Source organism: Pygocentrus nattereri, chromosome 27, assembly GCF_015220715.1.
Source record: "Pygocentrus nattereri isolate fPygNat1 chromosome 27, fPygNat1.pri, whole genome shotgun sequence".
Classification (NCBI taxonomy): Eukaryota; Metazoa; Chordata; class Actinopteri; order Characiformes; family Serrasalmidae; genus Pygocentrus; species Pygocentrus nattereri.
The window spans coordinates 4117648-4134882 of record NC_051237.1 but is presented as its reverse complement, the minus strand read 5'-3'; the positions used below and the strand labels follow the sequence as shown (position 1 = coordinate 4134882).

The 17235-nt window shown below is 39.5% G+C and overlaps 1 protein-coding gene across 4 annotated transcripts in view; it reads left to right on the top strand.

The window, feature by feature from the left end:
• runx1t1 (RUNX1 partner transcriptional co-repressor 1) overlaps nucleotides 1–17235 on the top strand; it is a 72588-nt gene that overhangs the window by 25821 nt on the left and 29532 nt on the right. The gene's annotated exons all lie outside the window — the stretch shown is intronic.

Sequence of the window (17235 nt, the reverse complement as noted above, 5' to 3'; positions counted from 1 at the left end):
GCTCTTGTTTAACTCCCATACAGGCTGTACTGTACTTGTGTGAGTGTTTCAGTCCTTGTTTTCTTTCATGTACTTATTTTGCTTCATAACTTAGAGGAACTTCTTTATGCTGAGAGGCTTCAATAGTCTTTTGTTTTTTTGCCTGTTTCAACTTACAAACTATGCTGAGGTATCATTTAAAACATGATGGATTAGCTCAGTTATGTAAGGTACAGTGAAAAAATGTTGCTTTCAATTAGTTTGACTCAAATTATGGATGCACTGATACCACTTTTTCCCATCCAATGACACCAATACTGCTGGTGTTGCTACTGATATCTCAGTTTAACCTTTAAAATATTCAATAGGTGCCAACAGATATGGTCATTTATGTTATTCCTTTTGGTAAAAGCAGCGTTTTGTGACTCAGAATATACTAAGCTTGAATGAATGGCATTTCCTGGTTGGATAACGTCGCATTTGCCCTTTTTTTATTTTTAATATTTTTTCTGTTTAATGTATTCAAATATCCTAACTGGTCATACCTCCCTTTGAAACCCTTGAGATTTTGCTATTAGCATTTTTGCTTCTGCTTGTGTAAAGCTTGAATCTTTCAGTTTTGGATATAGTTAATGTGGAAATAAATTCATCGAACCCCTTTTATAGGTGTACTTACAGTATGTCCCTGTGCTTCTGTATGTATATTCACATTCCTGGCCCTATTTATGCTCTGTCATGTTACACTGCTGTCAGAATGGATGCTGGAGAATGAGATAATAGTTACAAATGGAGGATAATGGGTGGAGATGAAATGCTTGCATTTGGAAGAAGCAAAGTGGAATAGCAAGAAGGGGAAGCAGGGAGACAGAAGGAAGAGGGCAGAGAGAGAGAGAGGGAGAGAGAGAGAGAGAGAGAGGGCAGCTGGTAGTCTGTGTGTATATGGAGGTTGTAGGCAGCGCTGAGTGCTGTATGCTCTCTGGTCTTCACAGATGGTGTTGTGAGACAGACTCTGCTGGCACTGCCCGCCATGCTGCTCTCCTGTGTGCCATGGGCACTCTGACTCTGCCAGCCTGAGCCTACCCACCCGCTACTCACCCTCTCTCGCTCTCTCTTTATCTGTCTCCCATTTCTCTCACGCCTAAAAAAGGTTAGTCTATATCATAGAGAGCCTTATCTATATCAGTGTAACATGAGGTTGAGGCTCAGCAAAAAACAGACTGGAGAGGCAGAGAGTGGCAGCCTATTCAATAGATTTATTCAGCTAAAAAAAGCTCCAGTAAATGAGTTAAACAAATTTTCCTCACTTTTTAAAAATTTGCTGTAGTATGCAAACATTGTTAAAGTCTCAAAACAAATATTCACTCCCCAGTCCATAAATAGCACATATGTGGACTAAAACATATACATTCACCATATGTATCCTGCTTTTTGAATGAAGCACATTACAGGACATCCAGTCAGAAAATAGATCATTTATATCTGTCTTTTAAAGACACATTCTAGACAACCATTTTCCAGCTCAAGAGAGGTTGGAAAATGGTCATCTCCAAATGAATTATGACTATTGGAGACATAAAACCACACAGTAATGATATATAGACCCCAGAGAAAAAAAAACACAAAGAATGAAATGAGATACTTTTTAAGGACATGTGAAATTGAATGTTGCAGTTATACATTTTACTCTGTGTTCCTTCATAGTCAGAGCTTTTGCATCTTTTCGATTAGAGCTCTCAAAAAGGCATTTTTCTAAACATATGAATGGCTTTGTATTCAGTTGGAGTGTGTGTTTGTGTGTACGTGTGTGTGTGTGTGTGCGTGCTGGAGGGGTCTGGAGGAAGCAGCTGGGAGAGAGAGCGTGTGCCAGGTCAGGGACACTTGAGCAGAACTGACACTGGTCTATTTCGGACACCCATCTGCACTGGAGCTACCGTTCCTCCAGGCCTCGGCGACGGACAATCTGTTTGCTCACTGGCGCCGCGCCAGACTCAGTGCCGTCCATCTGTGGCAGGGACTGGAGCTCTCAGAGCTCCCTCTGCCTGTGCTTTCTGCATTAGCCAGAACACTACTGCAGATTTGCCTATACAGTTAGCGTAAACAGATTTCAGTCTGTCTCTGTGAAGTGGATAGACTCTGTAAAATAAAGGATCCTAAATGATTCTTGGCTTGGGGCTACAGTCCTAACCTTAACTGGTGTGTATGATGGCTTTTTTTTTTTTTTTTTCAGATTGTGTTTGCTCATATAGTCTGGTTAATCAGAGTAATAGTGAAATCAAACTGATGCCCATCGTACATTACTATTCATGCAATTTTTTTTTGTTCAGAATTGTAGTTTGTGACAGAAACTGCATAAAAGTCTACACATTTTCTGGCTTTGTAAGGTCACGTGTTTAATATATATAATAAATGTAATAGCATCCAAGAAATCATGTTATTGATGAAGAAAAACAGCAGTTAAATGGCAGCAATAGCTTCATTTTTGAGTCAGCCATAAGCTGTAAAACTGTGCATCATTTTTTTTCCTGCCACTGTAGATGCTATAGGTCAAAAGTTCACTTTTCTGAGCTGTATTAGACCAGGTTGTTGTCCATAAGTCTCCAGCAGCCATAACAAACATACTGCATGAGCACGGCTGTTTGTTCAAATGGAGTTCACAGACAGTCGTAAGAGACAGTATCCAACTCTCCAAGTTGAGTTTAATAGACAGAGCAAATGAAAACAAGGCCATTGCCCCAAGTTCAAGTGTTACAGACAACCTCTCCAGAGTGCATTTAGCCATTAAGGAGCTGTGATGGCAGCCAGCATGTTTAGGGTGCAGCTACTGCCCAAAGCTATGCCTCAATCCTTTCCACTCCAAGCCATTAGCAAACCAACTAGCCACTGCCTCCCAGCACAAAAACACAAAAGCACTCACGGTGGAAGTGCCCTGATGTTAGGTCACCCACCACCATCTCCTGCTTCTCCAGCCTGCCAGATGTGACTCAGATCCTTTTTAAGGTCTCATGGAGGGGAGGGGTGGAGAGAGATAGAAGGGAAAAGAGAAGGAGAGAGAGAGGTTTTTTTTTTGTGTGCACACAGTGAGGGGGGTGAGGGGGTGGAGGGGGGGGGGGGGTGAACAGGGCTAGTTGTTTTCTCAATCTGGTTCTACTTAGTAAATCTCCATCCTGGCCTGCATTTCATAAATTGTCTACATATTTTTCTGAGCACAGGACTTAACTCGCTCTAATTTTTAACACATGGCCTCTGTCATGTGATATTTTCAAAACACTTGCAGACCCCGGTCCCGGCAGAAATATACCGTCATCCTGCCGCCAGGTCTTTCTTTTTTTCTTTCCTTTTTTTTTTTTAACTCCCCTCCCCTTCTTTCTCTCAGACTCTTTCGCTCACATTTTATTCCCTTCTATTTTTTCTTTATCACATAGCTGTGTTTTCAGTTAGCTGGGCCATATATTATTAGCTCACATTTTTAGGTGTAGTAAAATAGCATTTCCCTGATGTAAAACATGAGCCTCTTTATTATCTGTCGAAAATTGATTTGGCATTTATTGCCGTGGACATGACTTGTCTTAACATCAGAGGCTGTAAGAGCGGTGCAGTTGTTGCCAGGAGATCACAGTGGCCCACCATAAGGACAGAGGATAGCCCAGTAGACTAAGGTCAGCAGCTCACACGGTCATACAGTGAGGTGGGTAATGAGCAGGAGTGTTAACGATTTCAATCTGATATTGTGTGTCAATTTGTAGGGCTCATATCATGGAAAACAGAACTTTTCTCACTTTTGTAAACATAAAATAGCTTGATGTAGTATGTAAACATTGGTATATAAACATGGTTAAAGTTTCAAAACATCTTTTCCAGTCCATGTCTGGAAAGTAAGCTGCCAAAACAACTGTTCTGAATTAGTTGTTTCTGTGATATCATGAAAACCAATACATTTACATATATCCATCTACTCAGCTTACAGCAGTTTACCGCCTGCCTCCCCACCTTCACACTGAAGTTATAAGGAGTTTTTCAGCCAGGGCAGGCAGCCAATCAGAACAGAGGTCATTTACAAACATCCATCAGAAAACAGCCTGTTTAAAGGCATGAGAAGAGATTGGAAAATGGTTATGTGAAAATGAATGATGACTATTTTTGATACATAGAAAATAAGTGAAATTAAATACCAGACAAGTGTTGGATATGAGCCCCGTGTAACTATCCCCGAAAGGAAAACGTTTTAAAGGAAATCACTCTCTGTGATCCAAACTAGGCATCTGAGTGCATTTTGTCTGTATGTTTATAACTAGAGATGTTATAAAGGAGGAGACAGGTCATTGGATGGAAAGTTAATGAGAAAGCTCCTAACGCTCAACATAGCAACTGTTTACAGTGAAAGTCAGCCCTTCAGTAACCCAAGTCATTCGGCTTGCTGGTTACACCAAAAGCGGGAAAAACCTCCATCTACTTGGGCTCAGTTGTGGAGATCTGTAGCCACAACAACCCAAGACAGCACATTATTGTGTGTTATTAAGCCATACACTACAGACCATTGGTGAGATTTTACAAGAGATTTCAAATTTTTTAAACAGTAATTTGGATTTCAGTTTTTAGGTCTCTCCCCATTTAAAGATATTGAAGTCTGGTGTCACATGACTGGAAATAACTGCTCGGCAGTGTTGCCAAGATGTCCACTGAGTGGACAGACTTTCCGATAAGGACGTTGTTATAACTCAGTAGCACTACTTTGCTACTTTTTAAATCTTTAGTTTTGTTGTAAAAGTGTGTATTTTTCTGATCCAAACAAGTGTGTGCAGAATATAATCAAAGAAGATATAACCTATAGATTAAACAAATATCAAAACTTGAATTAAATCTTGAGTTGAAAATCATGGCAAACCTGAAGTGATGTGTATAGTTACACCCCTAGTAATGAGAGAGGGCAAACCTCTGGGGTGGTCTCAAGCTGCTTCATTAAACAAAGGCATCAGTTCCTTATGCGACGGATTGGATCATATACACCTGTGCCCTGAAATCCCACTGATTCTGCTCGTTTGGTGGCACTGTTAATCCAGGCAACTATATACTAAAGAATATACTTTTATGGATGTACCCTGCAAGCTCCGATATGGGAATTGTCGATGCTGATATCTGATTTTTTTTTTATGTTAAATCTGCTGATGCATAAATATTTCTAAAATGTACAAACAGCATTACTAAGAAATTGGGTTGTGAATGCAGTAAAATGACTAAATTGCAGACAATAGCTCAATGTTGCCTGAATGTTCTGCTCTTCCTGAATGTAAAAAATCATTACAGTGTTTTATTTTAAAGCAAATATCTGCTGATACCGATACGATTACTCTCACATTCCTAGTAAGCAGTGATAAAATCTTTCAGTGACACTGTGTCACTCCTGAATTGTGAGTAAATCACAGACAGGAATGTCTGACTTTGCTTTGTTAATGAATGTTCATGGGGTCCAAAACAAAAAAAAAGGCCAAACAGCACATTGGTGCCTAGCCAAACTAAGCCATGTGTCTAGGTAGAGCACATTGCATGTACTCTGTCTCTGTCTCTCTCTCTCTCTCTCTCTCTCTCTCTCCCTCTCACGATCTTCAGCTGGCATCTGCTGGTGCCAGGAAGCTGAGTGAGTCATTGACTTGAGAGTTGGATGAGTTTCAGATTAGCGTTTGAAAGCACTAATCTTGGTATAAAAGCTCTTTTATTGACAAATGCTCCAATTCTGCCTCTTCAGATAAGAAGTTAGTAAATAATTATTTTCTATTTGTTCAAAACACGTTGGAAATTGCAGGACCGCTTGTAGAGTGATTGCAAAGTCGTATTCCCATTTCAATTATGTGTCTTTTCGTAGATGAGGCAGAGAGGGGGGAAGATTACAGTACAAGCCGTCTTTATTTTCATTTTTGTAAGTTCCCCCATGAGGCCTTACACTTACAAAGCTCTCAAAAGATTTTTTCTTTCCCTTTTTTGCCTGGCAACAAGATACAGCACAAATCTCTGAGATTTCAACGGATGCATAACGGGGACTGTGAATCACTTTTATTGTTCCTCAACACTTGTTTTCTTCCTCTGTGCCTCATGCCAATAGGGTCTTATTTCAGCAGATGGTTAAAACAGACGTTACTATAAATCCATTCCGACGAAGAGCAAAAAAAAGAGAGAGAGAGAGAGACTTCCGCCCTTAAACGCTGCATCTGTTTTATTGGTCAGTTTCTTTCATTTTCAGACACGAGTCTCTATTTTGAAGCGTATCAGCAGATGGTTCTCCATCGTCCGTATTTATGGCAGAGAGAAGTCTTTATGTTGTCAATGCCCTGTGTGCCTGCACTGGGAGCATGTTGCACCACATTACGGACCTGCAGTGCATGTCCACTCAGTGATGCCCACTTCCTTCACACCAGCACTGGCCTCAGAAGAAGCAGGCATACCATTATGTAAATGTAGTGTTATGTAAAGGTGTTGATTTTGCCCCCTCTCAGTGATTTTTTGGTACTGCGAGGAGTAGAATAAGGGAATGAGAATGAAATTTAGAGTGCAGTGAGGCAGGTTTTTGCTTTTGCACTACATCATTGAAATGGCAGGTGTCATTCATATTCTTCAACACATTGTCACAAGACCTCTAACAACGTATTTAATTGTCACATCTGCTTAGTGTATCTGAGCCTTAACCCCTTGAACCTTGAGTGTGCTGTTCAGAAATTAATCGTATTCAGACTTATTCAGTAAGTACTGGGGATGCATCCCTTTTTGTGGGATGGTATATTGCAAATTGCAAATCTGCTGACACCGATACACAAACAAGCATCTAGAAAACTGGGACGAGATCCACCTAGATGAACAATTCATTAAAGCAAATGTCTGTAGATACTGATCTGATTCTGATATAACATCTACTATCATGTCTACTATGAATGATTCCAGAATTACTGTAATATTTAGGTAGTATGATTTGTTTTAGTTTTCGCAATTTGAATATCTCAAATTGCTTTAAACAAGATTATTAGCAAAACGTTGTCAAGAAAAAATACGTTTGTTTGAATGAAAAGAGACCAATATACTGGGCAGAAGTGGACAACATGATATTTTTTACATTACAATGATAAATTACATCACTATATACTTTTCTGAGAACATCATGGATATCATCAGTACTTTAATAACAATGACCCACTGCATGTTTCATTTTAAGAGAGCGTAATTAGCAGAGATCCATAGTGATACTGAAATCACATTGGTGTTGGCAGATGTGCAAAAACATATCGAACAGATGCTGAGATGTGACAATATTTCAAACTGATATTTGATGTATTTATCAAACTCTAGAAGATCAAAACAGTTAGGCACGTCTGAGCTAATGAGCTAAAATGTCTGCGTTTTATTCATTTCACTGCATTTGTAACCCAACAGCTATAAGTGTTACATTTCTCTGTAAAGCTAATCCAAGTGGATCTAGTACCAGTTTTTTAAATGTTTATATGTTAGCATCAGCACATACATATGAAATATATTGGATATCAGCCCACAGTTCCCATATCTGTGCTTCTCTGGTGATTTATGTTTGTCTGCAGAACAATATGCAACACATTACAAACACGCACTGTACTCACAGTATGTTCACAGTATGTTTTCAATATGGCATCACTTTGTCAAACCTCTGAAAAAAAATTTGTGAATGAAATATTATGATACATTTCGTGAAAGTATCTTCAGGTATTGTGATTTTGTATTTTTTGCCATGTCACCTACCTCTACTACATAAAATGGCAACTTTACAGGGGAAGGCATAAACATTCCTAATTTTCAGAGTAGGTCAGTGTATAGAGATCTCATTTCAAGCAAATTCTGGAGCGTTTCTGTTGGTCCATTCATCACGACATTTTCACACATTGTAAAGGGAAGCTGATTTTCTCAAATTATGTCAAAAAATGAAAAAAAAGATGTTTTTTGGGATAGTTACAATATCGGTTAAACTGTCTATGAATGTCATGTTTGTAAGTGTCTAAACACATTCATAACATGTTATAATGCATTCATAAGGCATTATCAACGTGGCTATAAATACTTATCAGAATGCATTACAAGTTATAGTCACGCTTATTATGCATTATGAATTGTTAACCTAATACATTATAAGTACTTTTCATAACAAATTATAAGAGCTCATAAGTCGTATTTGTCTAAGTAAAGTGAAGTGTACAGTACTAAAGCCTCCTCCAGTGTTAAGAGTGAGGCTTCAAGTTGAAGAATTTACTGGAGCACTTAAACACACACTATAAAACGCATTACATGCTTCAAATATCAGATTTTAAACTAGTGCTGCCATCAGTGTTTTACCCAGTGTGGGAAAGTCAATGTTCACCACTGTTAGCTTGGCGCTAACTTAACACTCCATGTCCAATAGAATACTAGCAGAAATTAGCACTGTTTGGAGCATCTGAATATTCAGGACTGAAGCCTTGAAGATGCAGCCCTAAAAGCAGGAAATCCTGTAAAAAAAACTCTGTATTTTTCTTTACGCTGACTTCTTTGCCACTGACAGTATAACATTAACACTATTTATAATGCATTATATTAACAATTCTTAGCGTATAAGGAAAATGGCTATAAAGTGTCATTCAGTGTAAGTCATCTGTATAATTATTTTTATAAATGTTTGTAATACCTTATAAATGCATTATAACATGTTATAAATTTGTTTATAGATGCTTACAAATGTAATATCTTAGCCAGTGCTAATAGATATTGTTATGTAGTTATGTAGTGAAGGATTGAAAGGTGCAGACTCTTTACAGTGCAGCAGTGGTCCCTGTTCTACAGTTTTGAGGTAGTTTGCATTAGCAGGATTTATAAACATTATGAGCATCTGAGTTTGATGCGAGGAGGAAATAAAGGCTGGCAGCGGAGGCATGCTGGCGCTTTAAATATTAAAGTGGCCAGGTTGCTTGGAGCTGCGGCAGTGGGTGGGTTGGTAACTCTTGAGTGAGCACAGGCTGATGAAGGTCCCCTCAGCCCTCGCGTCATTTGATGGGACGGAATGGAACGACGGCACACCACCTGGCGCCGGCCAAGCGAGGATCAGGAAACAAGCGTGCCTGGGGAGCGGTCTGGAAAAGCGAGGGCTTGGGGAGAGAGAGGGAAGGCGGGAGGAGGGATGTGGAGGGAGAGAAAGTGAGACAGTTGGGGGGGGGTTGGAGCAGAGTTAGATAGAGGTCCAAGGGGACAGGCCTTGCTGTAGGGAGAGTGAGAGGAATAAGTGTGGGGAATGAGCTCCAGGACGGCGGGGGCGTTCATACATCTTCTCTGACAAGCAGAAGGGGTTTGATGGGCCACGCTCGGCGCGCTGTTCCATCTGGCGGAGATGATTGCATGGTGCACAGGCGTGCGGCAGGTTCATAATGTATTCTGGAGGGGAAGAGCGCACTTGCATACCAATGCAAGCCTCCAGCTCCCCCAACTTCACCCTGAGCTTCAGATACTCGAAACAGCATCTGAATTCCAATTATCTGACGACTCAATGTTCCTCTCACACCCCTCAATCTTTCTATCTCCTCCATCTATCTGAGACCCTCCCTGCCTTATCCTACCATCCTGTACGTCTGTTAACGCATGCCTGCGCCGAGTCGAGGCGCAGCGCCTGGCTGGAACGGTGCTGTTGTCATGTCATTTCGTATATTTGCTGGTTGTGTTCTGTGAAGCGTTTCCTGCAAGAGGTGCCCTCCATCTCCCCCTCTCTCACCACCTGACCTCTCTGTGATGAGTGTGAGGCTGCGCCCGCCGGCAGCGGCCCCTCGCTGAACCGCTGCCATCTTGTCGGCATTAGCGCGCAGTTGACTGGCTCCCTGTGGCTTTTATGTGTCATGCTTTTCCCTTCAGCAAGACGTGATACTGGACAATATTGATAAAGTTAATTATGGTTATATTTTCCTGAATATACTTCTATATCAAATCATTTTCAAGTCACTGAATCCATGCTTCCATCATATTGATTCTTAAAGAATGTCTTACAGATTTGTCTTACATAGCCTGCTTAACTTTTCAGCTCTTAAAATGAAACCAAAGGGAACCGTACATAGTTTTGTCAGTGTTAACCAGACAGAAGCACCATTTACAGAATGAAAACGTTTGTTTAGTTTTGTACAGTGATGTGAAAAAGTCAGCCCTTTATTTGAAAATGCTCATTAATTACAAGTTTTTTCATTTTTCGGCGTCTTGAAAAGCAGATTTATTAACAAAATATTATAAAGAAAAATGACTAAATATAATGCTGATGTTTTTTCGGTATATATTTTGTCCATCCTTGCCTTCATTACAGCTTCTGTTCTTCCCAGAAAGTTGTTTTCAGTTTTTCAAAGAAATCCGCAGGGATATTTTTCCACATCTCCAATGTTCAGTCGTAGAAGTTGGTTGCATTTTCTGCTTCTGACAATCCAAGTAATCCTAAACACAGCCATTAATGTTGAGGTCTGGACTCTGGGGCGGTCAGTCCACTGTTCTGAGAACATCAGCATCTTCTTTGTTTGATTTCATTCTTTTTTGTCTATTTGCTTTTTTCATTAACAGCTTCTTGGCAGCTGCATATCCTTTCAGACCCATAGTGTTGAGTTGTATTTTCACAGGGGAAGGATCGGCAGAAAGCACTATGATTCTTTCATTGTATCGTAGCGCTGATGTCATCTTGCAATAAGGTTTGGAGATAATGTTTTTTTTTTTCATTTATTTGTCTTTGACTTTCCCCTTCCCTATATTATATATTGTGCACTCAGAAATCTCTCCTGAAGATGAATACCTTGTACTTAATGTCCGCTTTGACTGGGAAGTCTGCTTTGACTGGGGTGGTCTCAGATTTTATGTAGTATTGTATTTTAACCATTTAAATAAAATGCATTGCAATTAAGTTTTTGTAAAGTGGTATTTCCACCAATACTGGAATACCAGTGTAGCCAATGTGCTTCTGCTTCCGCTGAAACACATTTCCTCTGAGGAAGCTCTCGCACTGACCTACAGGGATGCAGCGATGTGGATGTCTGCATAGAGCAGTTAGGACGGGCTTTACAGGAGAGTGAAATCTTAATTCATGTTGAGCAGAGCGGATGTGTGCAAGGTGTTCACAGTGGGCCTAATATAAGCCACTGTTATCAGAGAAGACTAGATTACACAAAGCTTCTCCTGCACTAACTTACTGAAGATGAGTGAATACTGCAGGAGCTGCTGTGTGGGAGGATAAATCTAGTTTGAGCCTAACTCTCTCAAAATGACAATGCAGTTAGGAGGAACTGGCTCCTTGCCATCCATCTCGAATTTGTGCCTATTCAAGATAGTTTGGATTATTATTGTACCGACATTTTAATATGTATTGAGTAAATTGATCATAGTGCTTTATTTATGAACTTTATGAAGTTTTCATTCTGTACTCTATGCACATCGACATCTATTTTAACTATCCTAGAATTCACTGAGTGCAGTCACTGCGGTGAGTGATGTAACAGATATGCAACTATGGCAAAGCATGCGATATCAGACCATAAGAAAAACAGAGCAGCACTGGGCTTTAGCTGTTCATGTTAGAGAGGAAAAAGGTCCATCTGACGCTGACTGGTTACATAAAAAGGACCAAATCGGGCTGGTGGAGGATGATGAAACTGAAAGCATTGGTTTCTCGCTGTGGGATGCCCTCGGTGTGTCTCGCCTTAGATGAAAGGAGGTAAAAATAATTGTTTTAATGACTCACAGTTCTTGCTATAGAATTTGGTTGAATTTGAACATTTTTTTTTGTTGTTGTTTATTGTTTGAACTGCCTCCTCACTCCAGCGATTCTCAAGTGAAGATACGCAATCGTTCGGTGGGTCCATGTTGAGGTAGAGAGATAGCAGAGGCCCGATCCAGCAGCTCAAATCCTGTTAGGAGGATCATTCAGTAGCAGCCTTCACAGCTCCTCTCTGATTTCCATCCACACACGACTGCAAGGGACAGATAACAAACACAGCAGAAGGTCTAGAACATTCTTCCAGATCTGAGCGGTTAGTCCTGTATGAGACTAGCTAATTTACACACCATTGGATGTTTCAGATGATTCAGCTGGGGTAGTGCTGGGGAGCATTGATAAAATTCAGTAGGACAGTATTTTCCAAACATATTGCAGTATCAGAGTATAAAATGTGATTTAAGTTAGAAAGAATAAAGTTAATGAACGCGTTCTCTCTTAAAATTCCATCAAACTGAACCTTAAACTGTATTGTAGGGCCTTGTGATTTCCGCAATGCGGGAAACAGAGTGGCAGAATTGAGGCTAAAAAGTGGATGTCAGATGTGTGGAAATCTATGGAATTTGGAAATTTGGGAGAGATTATTACAACATTTCTGAACATACTAAACATTTTGTCCAATTTGTCCTTGTTATGCAGAGAATTTGTTGACTTGATTTGGAGAAATCCTGTGGCTCTTCCAGCAGCGTTCAGCCTCTGTAAAGCCACATGAGTTAGTAAACAATAATATTAAAACAAGAACTCGCTAAACATCACTGGTGTTTTCTTTAGTCTAGCTAAAATATCATCATCTGTTCGAACGAAAGCTTCTTATATCAGCACACCACATATCAGTATTTAAAGGTCAGAGGCATTGAATATACTCTACAATGTGTACTTATGTATGTGTTTTGGGTCCTTTATGCTCCCAAAAATAAGCTGAAAATGTCTGAAAACATGAGCGTTTGTGAAATCCTGCTCTGCTTTTTAAGTTTTTTTTTCTTCTTTTGCTGAAACTAAAAGTCAGTATTGTTATGTGACGCCAACCTGCTATACTAGTACAGATGATATACTGCCAGCATTCTAATGGGAAACTGTATTCCAGTGGAAACAATGTCAAAAATTTATCTCAAACTGTGACTTTGCTTCTTAAGTTTTTGAATATGTTGACTGCTATATAGAAATAACAGCTTATTTCTTTAGGATTTTGACTGATCGTGTCAAAATAATGGCTTATTTTCTTGAGATTTTGACTGTGAATGACAGACTGATTATGGCTTATTTTTACTGAATTGTGGCCAGTTATGGCTGAATATAACAAACTCTTTGCTTGTTTTCTCGAGATGTCAAAATAATGGCAGTATTTTATAGTTATACTGAGATTTTTATTTTTTGAAATAAGGGATTGCTTTCTTCAGATTTTGACTGATTTTGTCAAAATAATGTTTTTTCTTCTTGAGATTTTTACTGATTATGTTGAATTTACAGTTCATGTTCTCAAGGTATAGCTACTTCTTTCAAAACAACTTATTTTGTCAAGATACTTACCATTGACTTATGTTGAAATAAAAGCTTGCTAATTTGAAATTACAAGTAATTACATTCTAATCTAATATGTCTTATTTACATCAGGAAACTTCCACAATTTCAAAAACAATAAACATAACACTGGTTCATTGTCATGATTAGCCCCTCCCAGTCCTGTCCATGTGCTCATGTTGTGTTTACTTCCCAGTCCTGTCCGTGTGCTTTGTTTTGGTTTTTTAGTCCTGCCCTCTTGTTTTGTGACTCCACCCCTGATTGTCTCCACCTGTTTCCACCTGTCCCTCGTTTACCCTGATGTATTTAAGCCCTGTGTTTTCCGCTGTGTGGTTGCTGGTCTGTTTGATTTGGTGGATATGTTTGATGTGTTGGATGTTTTGCTTGTTCTGTTCGAAGTGTTTTGTTAAGTATTTGGATTTCTGTGTCCTTTGTCATGTCTGTCCCTCCTGCTCTATGTATTGGCTCTCTGACCATGGATTGTTCTGACCCTGATTTTGGATTTGCACTTAATAAATCTTACTTGTCTCCGCACATTCAACGCTCCCAGCAAACATTCATTATTACACCCTTATATAATTAAATATTTATGAAGACAAAATAGCTGACTGATGTTTGAAAGTTGCTCCCCCATCAGGTGCCCATGATAGAGGATTTTGTATATGTTATGCTAGGTAAACAATACAACATGTCAACAAGGTGTCTGGGTTTGACAAGGACAGTATGAGGCTCTGGTGTATTGTTTTTCACCTTTGCTGTAGGGTCTGCTGAGGAGAGACGCCCTGTTTGTGGTACCCAGTGGCTCCTGAGTGCAGCAGCTATTGACTGGCACTCACTGCTCATGAAAAATGACAAGGCATGGAGTGAAGATGAGGCTGTTTGTGCTTTTTAAGGCTCCTTTCGCTGTGGCGTTTAAAGGCGATCTATATTACTCTAGCGCTCTTTTGAAAAGTAATAAAAGACCTTGGCGAACAGGAAAATGGAAAGCACTTCATCGGCCTTCCTGGGAGCCGCATTAAATCTCTCGCTGCATCAATAACCATCGCAGGCCACCTAATATTCATTTGTGCGGCTCATGCACCGATTTCCCATTCTTAAAGGAAAAGTAACGGGCAGACAAACAGACCGTGCACGTTAACTCTATGCCAGTGATTAACTCTGTCAAATCAGTGAGGGATGATGCACGCTCTAGTTTTTGATTGAGCCTGTTTAAAGTGCCTGTAAAAGAGAGAGCTCGTTTAGATGCCTCTGCACCTGCAGTAGGTAGCTATCTGCACACAGGACACCTCAGAAGCATTTTAAGAAGCCTTTTTATATGATGTTATTTGATAGATCTCTTTTGAGCGTAATGAAAGCCATAAGTGCGACTGCGTTTGCACGAGCCATTCTTTGTCAGACGCGGAGTTTTTAGTGAGATGTTGTTGAGAATGAGTCATATCATTACTGCTCTATTGTTTGCTTGCACTTTGCACTTACTGTGGTGGAGATGAAGTGAGATTACTGCGAGAAGAGAGCAGATGTTGCGGTGCATTTTTCCGTTCTCTTTCTCTCCTTGAATTTCTGTGGATTTTATTTCACATGCTAGTGGTGTATCTGCTGAAAAGGGAGCGGTATTATGATGACTAGAACTTCGCTCAAACAAAGGCAAAGCATACGCTGTACGCACGCATCACATTTAAACCCTCTGCGATGAAATATTAAATGTGAATGCGCTGAAGGAATTATGCTGGGCTGAATATGTCTGAATAAAGGGAAGATGTAATTTTCACATTGTTGCACAGTCCCATGTGTTCCAGCTTTGCGGGGCTGACAGATATTGATGGAGAACAAATTGTAAATTCACACCATTATTTTATTTCTTTTTTTCATTATTTCTCCTTCAGCCCTGTGTCTCCATGGGGTCTGATTCCCATTCTACGTTCTCTTTGTATGTGTGCTGGGTTGTGTGGATTAAAGCCTAACCCATTACTTTATCGTCCATCTCTGTCAAGCGTAGAGCAGGGATGAGTTTCTCGTGCTTCGGGGTTGTGTTTGCCTCCTCTGCTCCGCAGTCCAATCATAACATTGACCCAGGTGTTAATCCCCAATTACACATGGGTACGCAAAAGCAGCTTTTGATGTTGCCCAGGGCTGCTGCCTGGTCCAAAGCTAAATTGAGCTTGATTCTTTAAAACCGTAGACTTCGTCCATCTCTAGCAGCCTTTTCTGTCATCTTTCCTTTGCTGAATCTTTTGATGAGGCCTTCTAATAACAGTAATCACACAAGCTGTTGGTATTTTAAATGTTTCTGTGTGTTTCGCCTTTATTCATTCGAAACTGTCACAGTGGCAGCTCGAGTGACTCATCAACGTCAGAGCTAGTCATGTTTTTAACATTTTAGTGCAAATGACTGGCCGCATGCTGGGATCTTAATGTTAAATCAAGGTTCAGTGCTGCATCCTGTCCCTCTCCATCACCAGTCCCTCTAGACCCCAATTAGGATCTTTCATCAGATGCTCTGTGTTCTTGCCTCACTACAGCCAAAATTAGATCATTTGATCCGTCCCTGGCTTAGCGTGGAATATGTGAGTGCCAAAGCTTAACTAGAGACTTTTCTTAGGGTCCCTTTCATAGGAGTAACTCCTCATGGAATAATGTGAATTTAAGCGCTTCTTGCTGACAGTAGTCTAGCCTAGTCTAACTGCTCCTTAACCTATGATTTCCATTCATTTCATCTTGCCTGAGCATAAATCTAAAATTCTGTCAAACCATAGCTAACAAGTTTGTTTTTGTCATTCGTTTGTCATATTTAATTAGTCTTTTCATACTTATAAACCAATCTGAACAAGTTCTAAAGCATTTTTGCTTATCATACTAAATTTACTTGGACATGAATGAGTTAACAGCTATTGTGTACAAAATCTTCAGGCAATGCTGCTTGGTGCTAGAGGGTTTAAGAATGTTGGGTAACGCTTTACTGAAGACCACTGTTCATAAGGCATAAGGCTACATAACACTCACACACGCCTTTCATGAAAGCTGACACAAACCTACATAGACATTTATAAAGGCTCATTCCATCAAGCATCAACGTGTTATTGTCATAACATTTACTACAGTGATATGACGAAGGAGCCTTTATGAGAGTAAATGTTTATGAAAGGCTTATGCAAGTGTCATGTAGTGTTATAAGTGCTATTTACAGAATAATCCATAACACTTTATTTGAAGGCTATTTTTGGACTTTAAAACATGCCTAAGCACTAAATAATGTATGAATAATGTATATGTCATAAGCAAAGCTTGTATATTTATAGACAGCTTATTCCAGTAGTCACAAGATAACACAAGATGTTTTATGAAGTAATTAACATTGATTTAAAGTGACAGACATCTATTTATAATACTGTTATGAAGCATCATTCCCACCTATACAGCAGACACCTACTTAAGAACACTATATATCAATTTTAATCAAAGAACAAAAGTACAGTTTCTGTTAAAAAGATATTTGTGGCTGCAGAACAGTTATCTAAGTTTTTCATGTCTGCAGCCTATATGTTGCAATAACTGCACTAACTCGTAGTACATTTACTTTTGATACGTTTACATTTAAAAACAACTCATTTTGTCCTTCTGTACTCGAGTAGAAAGACAGGGGGACTTCTACTTTTAAATAATACTAAATAATTCAGACAAAATTTTACCAATTATCTCTTTACTCAAGTGTAGGATTTTTGTATAGGAATATGGAAACTATGTGTGAAAATCATGACTTAAATTTAAGGGCATCAAAGTCTTACAAACATCTGATATATGGGACTTTTTACAAGGTCCCTGCCATATGAGTCCTATTCTTTGGGAATAATACTTCGTAAGAGTGTTGTAAATGGAACAAATGTCCATCACTTAACTGTAAGAGACCTTTAAGAGATCTTGCATCACAAAACATTTTATATCGTATAGTGAATAATGGTATAAGCTATTCATAT